The sequence below is a fragment of the Lissotriton helveticus genome, chromosome 6, assembly GCF_964261635.1.
Source record: "Lissotriton helveticus chromosome 6, aLisHel1.1, whole genome shotgun sequence".
Taxonomy (NCBI): domain Eukaryota; kingdom Metazoa; phylum Chordata; class Amphibia; order Caudata; family Salamandridae; genus Lissotriton; species Lissotriton helveticus.
The window spans coordinates 1,777,339,665-1,777,357,647 of NC_136067.1; the positions used below are offsets into that span (position 1 = coordinate 1,777,339,665).

At 42.3% G+C, this 17,983-nt stretch overlaps 1 protein-coding gene across 1 annotated transcript in view; it reads left to right on the top strand.

The window, feature by feature from the left end:
• SRBD1 (S1 RNA binding domain 1) overlaps positions 1–17,983 on the top strand; it is a 781,048-nt gene that overhangs the window by 720,870 nt on the left and 42,195 nt on the right. The gene's annotated exons all lie outside the window — the stretch shown is intronic.

Consider the following 17,983-nt stretch of genomic DNA (forward strand, 5'->3'; position numbering starts at 1 on the left):
GCTATGCTTCACTAACAACAACATGCTGCTGATTGTAAAGTCGATTTTTCTGTTACTTATTGCTCAGATTAACAAGTAAAGAATACTCTTTCTCTCTGACACTTACTCATTTCTACGGACTGCAAACGTCTCCCGTCCTCATCCTGATTACTCGAACCGGTATAGCAGATAGTTTCCCGCCCACGTTATTTAAAATCCTCCACCCCTGTGTTTTCCCTCCCATCCCCCATGGTCCTAACGCCTGCCACTGCATGAAAAGTAATTCCTCTAGGTAAACCATATATCCCAAAATGCAACATTTTTGAAAAAAGGTTAACATTGTACATAAACATACAAGATTAAAAAGTCACTTAGGTGTATCAGCTTATTTCTCAGATCTTGCTAAGTCGAAATGTGTGATTGATTCTCTTGCGAGGGACTTCGGTGTAAACTCCGATTATGTGTTTCATCAAATTGTATTTCACCATACGTCATAAGTTCCTCTGTGCGGGTGCAATCCCTTTTTTTTGGGCTTTAGTTAAGACAATTCATCACAGTGGGGGATGCACACCAAATTTAACCAACATTGTTAATTCATCCTGTTAATCCATCCTTCGTTTGAATTGCGTGCAAATGAGATTAATAGGCATGCCCTGTTGCCATCAGTTAAGAAACAAATGAGAAAAGGGACTACGCAGCCCCATATCCAAATGCACAGCTCTGTGCCGCTAGATTAGCGTGCACTTAATATTCACACTCCTTAGTTCATTTTAATTTTTTAACCATTTTCATCCATATCTTGACTCTTTTCCATGACATTTTGATTCATTGTTTCAATCCACCTATCGGGTAAGGTACAACATTTTCAATCTTTGAACATTCAAACTGTGCCATTCCAGGCCTCCATGAAAGAATGCGATGGATGCAAGAAGTCCTTCACAAGTGGTCGTTTATTATGCAGTTAAAAAACCCAATGCATTTCGGGCCTCCAGGTGCCCTTCTTCGGGGGTCACTACAAATCAATAATAATACAGACAAATTAATCACATACTGTATCTACAATGCTCCATGTTACAACGCACTTTTAACACTGCGCTCAACTCACGATAATTGTAACATTTCTCCCTTATGCGCTGCGGTCATATGTTTACCCATATTTTACCTTAATCAACATATACTTCATCATCAATGTGCGGGGTATGAGACCACATGTTCACCGTAATAGTTCTCTTGCTAGTTATACCAATTCTTTTCTCTCCCATCTGACGTGCGCACAAACAGAAACCCTCCTGTGCCTCTCCGTTTACAAAAGAGATGCCTCCGTTAAAAAAAGTTTACGCGCTGCTTTGTGCCAAGGTTTTCACTGTTCAACGAGAGCTATGCTTCACTAACAACAACATGCTGCTGATTGTAAAGTCGATTTTTCTGTTACTTATTGCTCAGATTAACAAGTAAAGAATACTCTTTCTCTCTGACACTTACTCATTTCTACGGACTGCAAACGTCTCCCGTCCTCATCCTGATTACTCGAACCGGTATAGCAGATAGTTTCCCGCCCACGTTATTTAAAATCCTCCACCCCTGTGTTTTCCCTCCCATCCCCCATGGTCCTAACGCCTGCCACTGCATGAAAAGTAATTCCTCTAGGTAAACCATATATCCCAAAATGCAACATTTTTGAAAAAAGGTTAACATTGTACATAAACATACAAGATTAAAAAGTCACTTAGGTGTATCAGCTTATTTCTCAGATCTTGCTAAGTCGAAATGTGTGATTGATTCTCTTGCGAGGGACTTCGGTGTAAACTCCGATTATGTGTTTCATCAAATTGTATTTCACCATACGTCATAAGTTCCTCTGTGCGGGTGCAATCCCTTTTTTTTGGGCTTTAGTTAAGACAATTCATCACAGTGGGGGATGCACACCAAATTTAACCAACATTGTTAATTCATCCTGTTAATCCATCCTTCGTTTGAATTGCGTGCAAATGAGATTAATAGGCATGCCCTGTTGCCATCAGTTAAGAAACAAATGAGAAAAGGGACTACGCAGCCCCATATCCAAATGCACAGCTCTGTGCCGCTAGATTAGCGTGCACTTAATATTCACACTCCTTAGTTCATTTTAATTTTTTAACCATTTTCATCCATATCTTGACTCTTTTCCATGACATTTTGATTCATTGTTTCAATCCACCTATCGGGTAAGGTACAAAATTTTCAATCTTTGAACATTCAAACTGTGCCATTCCAGGCCTCCATGAAAGAATGCGATGGATGCAAGAAGTCCTTCACAAGTGGTCGTTTATTATGCAGTTAAAAAACCCAATGCATTTCGGGCCTCCAGGTGCCCTTCTTCGGGGGTCACTACAAATCAATAATAATACAGACAAATTAATCACATACTGTATCTACAATGCTCCATGTTACAACGCACTTTTAACACTGCGCTCAACTCACGATAATTGTAACATTTCTCCCTTATGCGCTGCGGTCATATGTTTACCCATATTTTACCTTAATCAACATATACTTCATCATCAATGTGCGGGGTATGAGACCACATGTTCACCGTAATAGTTCTCTTGCTAGTTATACCAATTCTTTTCTCTCCCATCTGACGTGCGCACAAACAGAAACCCTCCTGTGCCTCTCCGTTTACAAAAGAGATGCCTCCGTTAAAAAAAGTTTACGCGCTGCTTTGTGCCAAGGTTTTCACTGTTCAACGAGAGCTATGCTTCACTAACAACAACATGCTGCTGATTGTAAAGTCGATTTTTCTGTTACTTATTGCTCAGATTAACAAGTAAAGAATACTCTTTCTCTCTGACACTTACTCATTTCTACGGACTGCAAACGTCTCCCGTCCTCATCCTGATTACTCGAACCGGTATAGCAGATAGTTTCCCGCCCACGTTATTTAAAATCCTCCACCCCTGTGTTTTCCCTCCCATCCCCCATGGTCCTAACGCCTGCCACTGCATGAAAAGTAATTCCTCTAGGTAAACCATATATCCCAAAATGCAACATTTTTGAAAAAAGGTTAACATTGTACATAAACATACAAGATTAAAAAGTCACTTAGGTGTATCAGCTTATTTCTCAGATCTTGCTAAGTCGAAATGTGTGATTGATTCTCTTGCGAGGGACTTCGGTGTAAACTCCGATTATGTGTTTCATCAAATTGTATTTCACCATACGTCATAAGTTCCTCTGTGCGGGTGCAATCCCTTTTTTTTGGGCTTTAGTTAAGACAATTCATCACAGTGGGGGATGCACACCAAATTTAACCAACATTGTTAATTCATCCTGTTAATCCATCCTTCGTTTGAATTGCGTGCAAATGAGATTAATAGGCATGCCCTGTTGCCATCAGTTAAGAAACAAATGAGAAAAGGGACTACGCAGCCCCATATCCAAATGCACAGCTCTGTGCCGCTAGATTAGCGTGCACTTAATATTCACACTCCTTAGTTCATTTTAATTTTTTAACCATTTTCATCCATATCTTGACTCTTTTCCATGACTTTCTAAAAGTGGCATTTTCAAAATTGTGACTTGAAATCTAACTTGACTACTAAAAAGGGTTTTAAATTACAATATTTCAGGCACCAACATGACTTTTCTATCTGCTCCCAATCAAATGATAGCACTTATTAAATGTACTAAGGTAACCCAATGTTATCCTATGGGAGAAGTAGGCCTCACAATAGTGAAAAACGAATTTAGGAGTGTTTTTACTACCAGGACATGAACATTTTAAAGTACATGTCGAACATTTTAATTATGATGCACCTTGCCGTAGAGGCTGTCAGGGCCTCCCTTAGTTGTGGCTTATATGTATTTAAAAGGTATTTTAGGCCTGGCATACGGGTTATTTTTTTAATTGAAGGTGCGAGCCAAATTGTCACTACCTGACCCAATGCACAGCTCAGATCAATATCTTCTTCTTTTCACATTTAAACTTAGTTTCACTGAATAGACATACGACTCAATGTGCTTATATCATTTGATATTTGTATTTTAAAAAATTTTGATAGTCATACATATATACTTCAAACCTATGAACACATGAATCCTGTATTTACATCATACAGATTTTACTTCATAGCATAATACATCAAGCTTCACTTGTCCTTAACAATGTGTCAGAATACAACTCTTTGGTAAAAATCCATCGAAGAGTGCGATGGTTTCTTGACTGGCCCGATGCATTTCGGACAGACAGTCCCTTCCTCGGGGGCCTCTGTTGATAAAGAGCATTGTAAGAACCAAATGCATTCTATTGCTTCATCGCATGTTCATTTTAAATGCATTAAACATAGCCACAAACTGTCAAATCTCACACTAAGTTCAGTGATAAAATCAGTGATAAAAATCGGTGTTGCACATGCATTCAGTCATTTATTCATCGATAAATAGGTGCTTAAAGTACAATGTGTCATTCGTATCGACAGACGGGTGGAAATATGATCTTCTCATGCCTTGGAATAGATACTGGGTGCTCACTGTGCTCGTGAAAGGTCGAAGTTATACTGCGCTGCGGTAGGAGCCGGGTGCTTACCGTGCTCGTGAATGAGACAAAAACATAAAGTGAACCAACGGAACGAGCAACGCTGAAGTTAATACTCGGTGTGTAATACTTGAGTGGCTAACCTTTATCACGGCAACAGGAGGACTGAAGTTAAATGTCACTGTGTGGAACGTGCAGCTACCAAGTTCTACAAAATGAAAAATGAGCGGTATTCAAGATATGAAACCTGCGTAACGACCAAACTGTGATGAAGTACCACACTAAAAGAAACTAACGTGAAGTGAACTTTCCTTTTCACTGAAGCCGAAATCTACAATACATTTTTTTTTAAATTCACTGCGTTATACTCTGACTGCTCGTAGTGCAGCCGTTACAGAAAACGAGGGATGCTTCTGAACGATATGTGGCCTAAGTTCTAGCTTTTTGAAGCAGTAAGAGGGTGGCGATCACGTGACTCGTAATAGACATAGGACTAACTAAACAGTACTGAAATCCCAAAACGGGCAACATGGGAGCCATGTTGAACAAGGCTGGGTTTAATCGGCTCACATTTCAGTGGTGTGTAGTGTTGCGCTCTAGTCCTTGCGTTGCGTCACCACGGAGCACGCAAGGACGTGAAGGGGGAGTGAGCGGATGTGCGCATGCGCGAGTGAGCGCGAAAGAGGTGGGAGAGCTACCGGAGTGTAAACGGCAGCAAGACGCTCGGCACTCCTCTTGTACTTTGGAATTATTAATAAATATATATTACCCCTCATTACAATCCAGAGTCTGAGCATCCTTGGACTGCATGGTGAAGTACAGACTTCACTCTCAAGCTCACATACATAGTGAATGAATAGACCATGCTCAATACGATATGTTGATAAGAGATTGAAAATACAACATTAATAAATGCACATTGAGATAATACCTTAGATTCTGGTTCACTTGAATAATACATCTCAGCACTTCTAAATGCATGTGTGTGTGCAGCTTATTCTTTACAAAAAACAACTAAGGTCTATTTTATCATTTAACCCTAAGGGTTCCATAGTTTGAAATTTCTTAATTAATAGCACATCTCGTTGTGATAAATGCTGGCTGGCATTTTTTCCTTCTATGTTGATTATTTTTTCGATTACCATGAATCGGACTTGGGCAATGTTATGTTAGTGTTTGAGCCAAGTTGAGTTGTCCGTTTTAAACTGCTATCAGGCTGCAATGGCAGGCCTGAGACCTGTTTTAAGGGCCTACTTAAGTATGTGGCACAATAAGAGCTGCAGGCCCACTAGTAGTGTTTAATGAACAGGCCCTGTGTATATGGTATAGAGACTTATAAGTAAATTAAATATGCCAAGCAGGTGTAAGTCAATTTAATATGCTTTATGGAGTGAGGACATGCACTTTAGCACTTGTTAGCAGTGGTAAAGTTAACAGAGTCCCCAATACCAACAAATGTAAATCAGCAAAAATAGAAAGGTTGAAGGCAAAATGTTTGGAGAGATACCACCTTAAGGCTGACCGGTCTCATGCCCTCAAAATTGTAGTCTTTATGCTGTTTTAATAAACTGAATCATAAACTCAACAGACTTTGCTGGGAACAGAAAATATGTCTTCCACATTAACTGTCTCATAAAGGGACGAAGGGCCTGATGTACAAAGCAGTTTTGTGATTTCACACCATGCCATTCATAAAATGATTGGGTTGGCGACCACAAAAATGCTGTTTGGTGTAAATTAAACCAATTTTGTCAGGTACGAAAGCATTTCTAACTCTCAAAATGCGTTTAGTAGTCCCAACTGAATTACAATTAGGAAGGAGTGTGAAATGAGTGTTCCTTCCTAATTGCGATTCGTAAATTGTATGCGTCACCGGCTTGCTATTGAAGTCACAAACCATTGATCAGTTACCAATCCCTTAAAGGAGGTTGCAACTGATTGACAAATGAGAAGGTGTCCAGTTGGGACACTCTCCCCTTTGTGCATGTTGTCTGCAGCCTAAAGGGAGGGATCCAGGAGACCACTGCCTGCTCTCCGCAAGTATTCCCAAAAGGGCAATGTACCTAATTATTCACTAGGCAGGTCATTCTACGCTCCCCTGTGACTTCCATTTTGCAATGTTGTCTATTAACCCATACCCTGCTGATGACGGAACCGCTCCGTCATCAGCCGCGGTCGCGCTGTGCTGATGACGGAGCGGTTCCGTCATGGCCCGCCCGGCACGCCTGCGCGGCGCGGATTCCGCGCCTGCGCTGAGCGTTCTATTGAGCGGGGCGGGCCATGACCTAACCGCTCCGTCATAAGCACAGCGTAACCGATGCTGGTGACGGAGCGGTTCCGTCACCAGCATGCGCCCGCCGCTCTTCCGCCCCGCCCCCTTAGCACTGCGGCGGAATAGCCGCCGCAGTGAAGGGGTTAATACTTAGGTTGCATCGCAAAATGATAAACTGGTCGGAAAAGGTCTGCGAAGGTGCGTTCAGTCTTTTGATACATTGGCCCAAGATGTCTCATAAACTCCTTTGAAGACTGTGAAAACGAATGAACCTTGCCTGTAGGCTTCTTCTCCTGGTTGAATACTAGCATCATACAACAAAAACTAAACTCTTATCTCCAGCTCCTGATAATACTGAAGCAAATCAGATTCCATTAGACCTACTTGATGGTTTATAATCTAACCATAAAGGAAAATCCTCAAAACTGAAAACTCAAAGATGTTAGTCCAGGGTACTTGTAAATGTTAATTGTCTATGATTTGATTCCGGAATGACAGGTGATTTTTAGCCCGGCAAAGTTGATGGCAAATGAAGAGTTCCTGCTGCTTCTGTACTACTGCGGAAAGACCTCTCCTGCTGACATCTCAAATATTTTTTGGTTTTGCGCCCTTTTGATTACTGTGAAAAATCCTCCTTTGCTATTGTATAAATGTTGACAATTGGGTTACTAACCTGACCACTCAAGCAGATCTTGAGAAAGTCACCTAAAGTCTGAGAATTGATTAACTAACCATCATTTCTATTTAGTCCAGTTGTTTCGATGTTGGAGTTTAATTCTTTGCATACTTAGTGCAATTTCTATGAAAACTGAATTTGTCTATTTGTTGTTGTTACTGCTGCTAAAAAAATAGTCTCTCCAGCTTTTGAACATAAGTTTCGAGAACTCCTTTATGCACAGTTTTGCAAATATTCTAGTTAAGAGTGCGTTATTGGTAGTTACAAACAATTGCATATAATCAGTAGCAGATGATTCCTTTGACTGGCTATAGGAAGGATAGTTTGTTTTTCAGCACCATGCCCACTTTATATATACGCATGTGCTATTTCTATAGCAACAACATAGCCAAAATGCCGCAGAGTACGCTACGGGGCCAAAGTCAAGCATAAAGTCAGCAAGTGATGTGACAAGCAGCTGGTTTGTGGACTAATGCTGCATTGTGAATAGTGTTCTTTAAAGAGATGTATCTCCACCTCTCTTATATTAGAGCAACATTAGAGTGGTCCTGATGGACATGGGGATTTTATTCCAGATCCTGGGTGCATAGATTATAAAGGCTCCTGCCTGTTTATTCATTTTTACACTTCTTAGACTGCAGTCTGATGGTGCACTGGCCACGAATGTGGCGAGAACCATTAAAGGTTGTGAGCTTGTCTGCATGTTAAGCTGAAATGCTGATTGTGACTAATTTGCAAACTATGTGGCTCGTTTTGAAAATGGTGCAGGCCAGCAAGGAGAGCCAGTGGAGTTCCATAATGACGTGGGTCAAGTGATCAGATTTCTTCAGGCCCTAGATGAGATGTGCTCCAGCATGTAGGATGCTCCTAATGTGTGCCAGTGTGAAGTCTGGTAGGCCATGGAGCAAGGCATTACCACAATCTACATGCAAGAGTAGGTGGAATTGATCAGCTGTTCTGAATGTACTTTCTGGAAGAAAAATTTCACTTTCGTTATAAGAGACCCCGGGCTGTTGTATTTTTGTGTTTTATAAGAGACCCCGGGCTGTTGTATTTTTGTGTTTTTGGCAATGTGTTCTTTGACAGCAAGGTTGGTGTCCAGACTGAATCCGAGAAACATGACATTCAGTGAAAGCTGGAATTCGAAGTAGCCAAAGTTCACACCACTGAGTCAGGTTAGTTCTCTTTCTTGACTAATAACAGAAATTCTGTCTTGGATGGGTTTAGCTTCAGGTAGGTGCTGGACATTCAGTTCTGGATGATTTGCAGGCAGCGTTTGAGGCAGAGGAGGCTGTCAAGTAAGAGTCTTTCAAGTAGGTCCTCCTGGTCTTCTCCACTGCCCTCACCCAGCATCTGTGGCCAGAGTCAGGAGAAGACTGATGCCCTGTTAATTACCAACTCTTTGATTTAGCACTCATTAAGAGAACAGTATATCTCCAGTTGTGGATATATTAGAGGTATTTTGAGACACCATTCTGAGATACTGTTGATTGCAAATTAAAATAAGTGTATACCTGGGCTGTGTTATACACCTCTAAGTGCCAATCCGAAAATAACAATAAGGACTCAACCAATGAAACTTCAACATCTGAGGTACATTTATTCACAAGAACCTGACTGAAAGCTGCTGTTACAACAAAAAGAATGAGGAATCACTGAAATAGACCAAGACTATCAAAATATACAACCTTTTTTGTCCAAAACATCTTGCATCAAACGAAAAACCCACAGAAGAAAATGGAAGACGAATCCTCAGAAGTCAAACAAAAACCTCATGTTAATGATCAAGAATAAGTTCATCATCAAGAGTAAGTATCAATTTTATGTATCTGTTAGAAATGGGATTTCTGGTTGGCTAGGGCTTGCACCTAAGCCAGGCAGGAACCACCACTCTAGTAAGGGCAAGGGAGTTACACTCCAAAGATAACCCCTGCTCACCCCCTTGATAACGTGGCACGAACAGTCAGGCTTATTCTGGAGGCCATGTGTGAAGCATTTGCGCAACCCACACAGCAACAAAATACTAGGCACACCACAAAAGGAACTCCACACAAGGTTATATCAAAAATAGCCTCTGTTTTATCATAAAACACATTAGAATAGTAATCACACAATATACACTGTGCCAACGGGCACTGGGCAATATTTACAAGGGACTATATACATATGGCAGGGCCACTGTCCGAACCATCACTTAGTAAACATAGTAAATGTAGAACATATAACAGACGTGGAACACAGCCAGTAATTACTGGCAAACACTGTACTCGGCATCATCCTGTAACACATACCATATTATGCACAGTATCACATTTAGGCGTGAAATACATTCTGCACCAACCTCACCAGCATAAACACATTATGCAATCTTTCCCATAAGTCTAAACGCATTAGACCATAACCTCCTAAGCATAACTCACATTAGAGGTATACCTCACAGTAGGGAATAATCTCACTAACATAAACCACATTATGCAAATAACCTCTTACCTACACCATATTTAGAGGCATACATACCAGTATAGAATAACTCAGACATAAACACAGTATGCACAACCTCATAATCATAAAATATCATTAGATGCATAAATCAGGGTGCGTAAATCATAATACATGCATCACATTTCCTAGCACCACATAAATCACTCTAGGGCCTGGCACCCTATTAACCTAACAGTCCCCCTGGACAACTGGCCTTCGCAAAGGGGTTCAACTGCCCTGTGTCCAGAATGTCAGGGCTGCTGCCACTGCAGCAGAGTCTCCAAAAGTGCGCAACTGCACTGGGGCAGAGGAATGTCTCTCACGCCTATCTCACACAATGCCCCCAAAGGAATGGTCCTACGCAAAGGTGATATAGATACAATGAATATAGACACAATGGAAACTATATTTAGTTATGACTTGTCCAGCCGGACAGAGGTCCAAGAATGTTTACTTTTTTTCAATAGTCACATGAATTCAACCTTCAACAATTCTTCAAAGTAGAGCACAAGCCTGTACCCCAACGTTTACAAACTGACATGGTGAAGAATTTAGTTAAGAGAAGAGCAAAGTATTTAGGCAGAAGCAACGGATTTCTGTAAATGAGACAGTGACAGAAATTCAGTACACACCATTACAAGCATATCACATTATACATTCACAGTATATGGTGTTTTGAAAAAGTCGACGGCGTTTCGATCCCTATTAACAAATCAAAAGGATCATCATCAGGACAAAATAATGCCTAAACCATAAAAGCCACAATAGCCTAAAGGGAGAGAAAGGGGAGACAAAGAATATAAAAAGCAATTAAAAAAGTAAAAAAGTCTTGTCATAGTGGCTAAAACATTAATTACCAGTGATCATGATAATAGGAAAAGCGGCGTGTCGTTGAGGGTGATATAACGGAGTTGTCACACAAATACAGAGTTGCATGATTAGGCTATGAGTGTGGATTGTCACACGCTATACAAAAAATATATAAACCAGTGAACATATTACTACTAATAGATACAGCCGATCGCGGTAATACAGGTGATCCAGAGGTCCGTGTGCATGCCTCAATCCGACAGTGTGGAAGACTAAGCAACGACCGAACTGTGCATTTATCAAGTGACTAGTTCGTGTCGTGGGCGAGCGATAAGCAAGTTGACTTATGTGCCCCGTATCAACGGTATGTACCAGGGGTCTAAGGCATTTATCAAGTGACTAGTTCGTGCCGTGGGCAAGCGATAAGCAAGTTGACTTCAGTGCCCCATATCAACAGTATGTACCAGGGGGCTAAGGCAGACCGATAAAAAGCGGACAGGCTTACCTAGAAGGGCGGCATAAACAGTATATGCCGGGAAGGGTTACGCGAAGATAAAGTGACACGGCATCTAGAGTGAGAAAAACGGTGTTCATTAAAAGGTTATAATAAGGGTTAATAAATTTGTTACAACCCTCACGCAAGCTTCAGGACGGTGGAACCAATAACCATTATAGCTTCTTACCCGGACTCTGGGGGCCTTTTGCGTTCAACCGGCAGAGGCTCGGTTGTGCATTGATTATGGCAGAGATTAATGGATCCCTGGGACCGTTCTATCGGTCCATTCGCCTACGTTACGGTCTATTTACCCGACTGTTTGTTCGCCGTTCGTTTGTGATAATGATGACTTCACACCCACCCTTGGATCATTTAATTCTCCCACGGTCTGCCTTAGCCCCCTGGTACATACTGTTGATATGGGGCACTGAAGTCAACTTGCTTATCGCTTGCCCACGGCACGAACTAGTCACTTGATAAATGCCTTAGCCCCCTGGTACATACCGTTGATACGGAGCACATAAGTCAACTTGCTTATCGCTCGCCCACGACACGAACTAGTCACTTGATAAATGCACAGTTCGGTCGTTGCTTAGTCTTCCACACTGTCGGATTGAGGCATGCACACGGACCTCTGGATCACCTGTATTACCGCGATCGGCTGTATCTATTAGTAGTAATATGTTCACTGGTTTATATATTTTTTGTATAGCGTGTGACAATCCACACTCATAGCCTAATCATGCAACTCTGTATTTGTGTGACAACTCCGTTATATCACCCTCCACGACACGCCGCTTTTCCTATTATCAGGATCCCTGGTATTTAATGTTTTAACCACTATGACAAGACTTTTTTACTTTTTTAATTGCTTTTTATATTCTTTGTCTCCCCTTTCTCTCCCTTTAGGCTATTGTGGCTTTTATGGTTTAGGCATTATTTTGTCCTGATGATGATCCTTTTGATTTGTTAATAGGGACCAAACGCCGTCGACTTTTTCAAAACACCATATACTGTGAATGTATACTGTGATATGCTTGTAATGGTGTGTACTGAATTTCTGTCACTGTCTCATTTACAGAAATCCGTTGCTTCTGCCTAAATACTTTGCTCTTCTCTTAACTAAATTCTTCACCATGTCAGTTTGTAAACGTTGGGGTACAGGCTTGTGCTCTACTTTGAAGAATTGTTGAAGGTTGAATTCATGTGACTATTGAAAAAAAGTAAACATTTTTGGACCTCTGTCCGGCTGGACAAGTCATAACTAAATATAGTTTCCATTGTGTCTATATTTATTGTATCTATATCACCTTTGCGTAGGACCACTGTTGTTCCAAAAAATATATTCCCCGAGGTCCTGTGCTGACTCGTCTGGGCGCCCTTGTTGTTCTTTATACCCAAAGGAATGACGGCCTAAACGTTGCAGATGCCCACTACTTGCTGGGCAGCTGTGAAGCGGAACGTGGGCCTGGGCACTCAATGTGCCCTCTGAACAAATGTGCGCAAAACATTGCAGTCGCCCACTGTCAAGTGGGGCAACTGTGGCAGGAGCACAAGCACCGACAATGTGCTCCGATCGGGAGACCCCACAGAACTGTGGCCTAAACGTTGCAGCTGGCATTAAGTGCTGCACAGCTGTGAAAGTACAGGGTTTAAAGGCGGGCACTCAGTGGCACAGCTCCTCAGCTGCAGCGGCCCACAACATTGATAGCGATGATTTTCGTAGTACGGCAAATGTGGGCACTCAGCGGCAAAACTCCTCAGCTGCAGCGGACCCAATAGCGGTAGCGATGATTCTCATAGGACGGCAAATGCGGGCACTCAGCGGCACAGGTCCTCAGCTACAGCAGCCCGCGATAGCGATGATTCTCGTAGGACGGCAAATGTGGACACTCAACGGCCAGAGCTCCTCAGCTGCAGCAACCCGCGATAGCGATGATTCTCGTAAGGCGGCAAATGCGGGAACTCAGTGGCCACAGCTCCTCAGCTCCAGCGGCCCACAATAGCGATAGTGAAGATTCTCATAAGACGACAAATGCAGGCAATCAGCAGCCACAGCACCCCAGCTGCAGCGGCCCACAATGGCGATAACGATTATTCTCGTAGGACAGCAAATGTGGGCACTCAGCGGCACAGCTCCTCAGCTGCAGTGGCCCACAATTGCGATCACAATGACTTTGGTAACACAGGCAAATGCGGGCTCTCAGCGGTACACGGCTCCTCAGCTGTGGCGGCACACAATAGCGATCACGATGACTTTGGTAACACAGGCAAATGCGGGCTCTCAGCGGCAACAGCTCCTCAGCTGCGGCGGCCCACAATGGCGATCACGATGACTTTGGTAACACATGCAAATGTGGGCTATGAGAGGCAACAGCTCCTCAGCTGCGGTGGCCCACAATAGTGATCACAATGACTTTGGTAACACAGGCAAATGCGGGCTCTCAGCGGCAACAGCTCCTCAGCTGCGGCGGCCCACAATAGCGATGCAATGACTTTCAGCCCGTGTTCCCAGCAGAGGCTCTGGAATTCTCAACAGAGGCCTCACCTGCGAGTAGAATCCCCCTCAAATAGGAATCTGGACGGCTGATGGGTGAAGTCTAATGTCCCTGAGACTTCGGCAGGAGGCAAGCTCAAATCAGGCCCGTAGGTAGTTGCTTCAGCAAGAAGGATGAAACTTTCAGGGTCCTTTCCCTCTAGTTACACGGACAGAGGTTTGTCTTTCCATCCTGAAGTAACACGTTCTTCCTCCAGGAAATAATTGAAATATAGCACTCACAGGGCGCAGGGAGCCATAGCTCCAAAAGCAAAAGTCCTCAGCAATCAAAGGGGCAATGCAGGGCCCAGGGAGGCAAGCCCTTATGGCAGTTCCTCCTGGGCCCCAGCAGCATCAGGAACAGCACATCATCCTAGAAGAGCACCATGGTACTGAACAATTTTATGGGGTCACAGCCCCTTTACTTATACCACCAAAACATTTTGTTCTCAAAAGTCACAAGTCACTGTTCTCAAAAGTCACAAGTCACTGAACCCAGCCAGAACCAGTTAGGTGTGGTCCTGGAGCACTTTGTTTACAAAGATGCATCCTGCTTTTGAGGAAGAAGGGGGTCTGCCATCAGCCGCACAGTGGGAGGTGGAGCCATCATTCACCTTGTCAGGCACAGCCCTGCTCAGATCAAAGGGTCACCCCTCCCCATACTTCAACTGCAGATCTCTGTATTCAACCCACGTCTGGCTCAGCCTGCCCTGTCCCTCCAAAACCAGACATGCAATTCACATCAGGCAGGCGGACACATAGCACACAGAAATGCCATTTTCTAAAAGTGGCATTTCTCACATAGTCATAATAAATCTGCGCACAGCATTGTGCAGCATTTATTTGCACAATTTCATACATACCAGGCTTAACCATACTGCTACTCTCATAACAGGAATTACCACTGACACACACTGAGCAGGGAATCCCCCATGCATTCCTATGGGAGGGCAGGCCACTCCCACTCCCACTAAATGTAACAGAGAGCGCACGCAATTTACACTAGACCCCCGGCTAAAGTGCCTAGCGGCCTAAAACCACTAACACTACACAGAGAAAAAGGTTGAGAGAAATGCAAAAAGTTTAGGGGTGAACCTGCAAAAAGGGCCAAGTCCAACAGTATCTATGTGAAATGCCAAAACATTTGAGTTGGAAATATTTGATCAAGAAATTAAAACACTGGAGTGAGCTCTGCTTAGGTATGGAACAAAAGGTATAGATCAAGTTTTTGTGTTGAAACGTATACCCTTCCTACTGTAACACAATCATTTTTCATGAAATAATGAGTTTTGTTCAACTGAACGAGATATCCATGGGCAGCTGCACAGCTCCTACTTAAATAAACATTTTCATGTCTATATTAGAGGAAGTATACCTCACCCCAGACAGCAGTTGAAGAGCTGGAGTCTTAAATACAAATTTATAGATCATGTTTTTGTCATGAAGAAAGGATTTGCCACAAACGTATAAATTGATGAATTAAACACACAGAATGATGACCTGAGAGATACAAGATAAAACGTTTCATTTCTGGATGTCAGAATAGCTGCTACTACAAACAAACGGATATCTACAACAAACCTACAGACTGAAATATTTTGTTTCCCTTTGAAAGTGTTCACCAGACAAATATAAAAAAGACATCTACTGTAGTCTCAGTTGCCAATATCGAAATGTATTGGATCCGAACCACAAGAGTATCTTACAAACAAAATAATTATTTGTAACAATTTTAGAAACTGGTGGTATCCAGAAGGAATTTTGCAAACAGCTAAAGACAGAATAGCCAACAAAATACAAGAATCACTTTAGCGAAAGAAAAAAAACATAATAGATTATTTTATTTATACCAAAATACAATAAGCATAAAAATCAAATTGTGATTCTATGCAAATCAGTTTTGACCCAGTTCCTAAGGGAACGGTCCAGCCAGAACTGCCATGCCAGATCTTCCCTGGACTGGCAACAAGCATCCTCTGACCCGTTTCAGGAAGACCTGACTTGGCAGTTCGGGCTGGACTGTTCCCATGAGGAACTACGGTCAAGACTGATTTGCAAATGGCTGGTTCTGAACTGGGGTGGCGAAGTGAGTTAAAGAACGATGATGGATTCAACACGGATCTGTGACTGGGGGTGAGTGTCTGAAAAGTTTCAACACTCCGTCCATCATCTACTTGTGTTTGGATTGTTCGCCCTAAGTTGGCATGGTATGCCCAGACGTGGGTCCCTTGCTCACTTTGCCACTGGATTCAAGCTTGCCTGGATGATGAGAGGTGTTACCCTAAAACCGGTCCCAGGATGATTGTTTCCGGTCCAGGGAAAACCTGGCTTGGCAGTTCAGCCTGGACTGTCCCCATGAGGAACAGGTTCAAGACTGATTTGCATATGGCTGGGTCTGAACTGGGGTGGCGAAGTGAGCTAAAGAATGATGATAGATTCAACAGATATCTGTGACTGAGGGTGAGTGTCTGAAAAGTTTCAGGACTCCGTCCATCATCTCTTTGTGTTTGAATTCCAACATAATACACAACTTCCTAATTTGTATGTATGTTACTATGAGCCTTATTTTGAGTTTGGTGGTCTTGTAGCGGCCCGCCTCACCAGCGCCCTGCTCCAAGACTGCCAAACCCTTAATAAGACCGCAACCATTCAGAATGGAATTCAGGTTGGGTGGTCCTGCGGCGACTGGCCCTCGGCGGTGCCGTGCTAAGGCTCATATGTGAGCTTTAGCAAGGCACAGCAATAGGGACACCATTGCACGTTCCTGCAGGGCATGGACTATTAAGTCCATGCCTTGTAGGAACTAGGGGTGCAGCATTCATGTACCCCCCTAGCGCAGAGGCAACAGTTTCCTCACTGCCACACTTTTCATGGCAGTCACACCACCATGAAAACTGTGGCAATGAGGAAACTAGTAATATGCTTGGCAGTTGCGCAGCGGCACCGCCAGCATTTTACCAGCCTCACACTGCTGCAAGACCGCCAGGGATCGCGGATCCCTGACGGTAGTAGTGGTTCTGTGTCATTCCGTCCGCCATAGTCACACTATGACAGGTGGACCATCAGTTTTAATAAGGCCCTATATTTCATTCTCACCCTCTTTAGCCATCTCCACTGTAAAGGTAGAAATTCTCTTAAATGAGATGAGCAAATGACCATTTGATTACGAAAAAATAACAATTTTTTTACCACATTTATTTTTATTCTCCTTGATCTGTTTTAGAAAGCACAGAAGGTGCTAGTTTGGGATTTTTTGTTAAGCAAATGTTGGTATTATTGAGAGAAAAAACACAACTTGTTTTTAAAAAAAGGCATTTACATTTCTTCTAAATGGGTAAACAGGTCTTAAATCCTTTTTTTTCATCACTATCGTATATTGAAAAGGAAATATATTTTTTATCTGCTGCTGTTCGATTACGGAAAATGTTATCTTAGTTTGATGATTTTAAAGTTTTTTTTATGCTGTTGTCTTTTATGGGTTTATCTGCAAAACAATACAGATCATGACTGACTGACAAATATAATTTGCATCGGTGTCAGCCATTACCAATATTTTATTGAGGTTTGTATGAACATATTTGAAGGCTTCAGAAAACAAACGGGGTTACAGTTTTGTAGAGCAGGGAATATGCCCATCATTTCTTAAATTTCGGTGGTGTAAAGGCATTTATTTCCTAAAAATAAATGTTTCGTTAATGCACACTATGTTTATTCCTTTTCACTTATAAAGCAATTGAACGCTAAGCAGATTGGCGGTAAACTAACACATAATTGAAATATTAATGCTGGTTATCTGTGTACCTTGCCTTTTACAATTATTTGTTTAAGACTACTGCAATAGCCGTACAGACGTAGAGCACGCATGCTTTTTCAGACTTAATGCATCAGTACATGTACAAACAGATATGTTTTTTGGATTTGGAGTAGTTCTGTTGACTCAGAGTATTTAAACAATACCTATTTGTAGTTGCCTTAATGCAAAAAGCAGCTGTTGATAGGCTGTATAAAGTGTGGTCCTGTTTGCGTGTGTAAAGCAAACAAAACTGTTGTGCTTTCAAGAGCATAATAAAATGCCCCATTCAAAATATGAAAGCTAGACGCTGGGGAGGTTTTGAGTTGTTTTTGTTAATCAATACGTTCTGTTTGCTCTCATCCTTCAAACAAATTAGCAATCGCTTGGAGCTAGTGCTTCAAAAAATCCCCAAAACAAATAGAGCAAT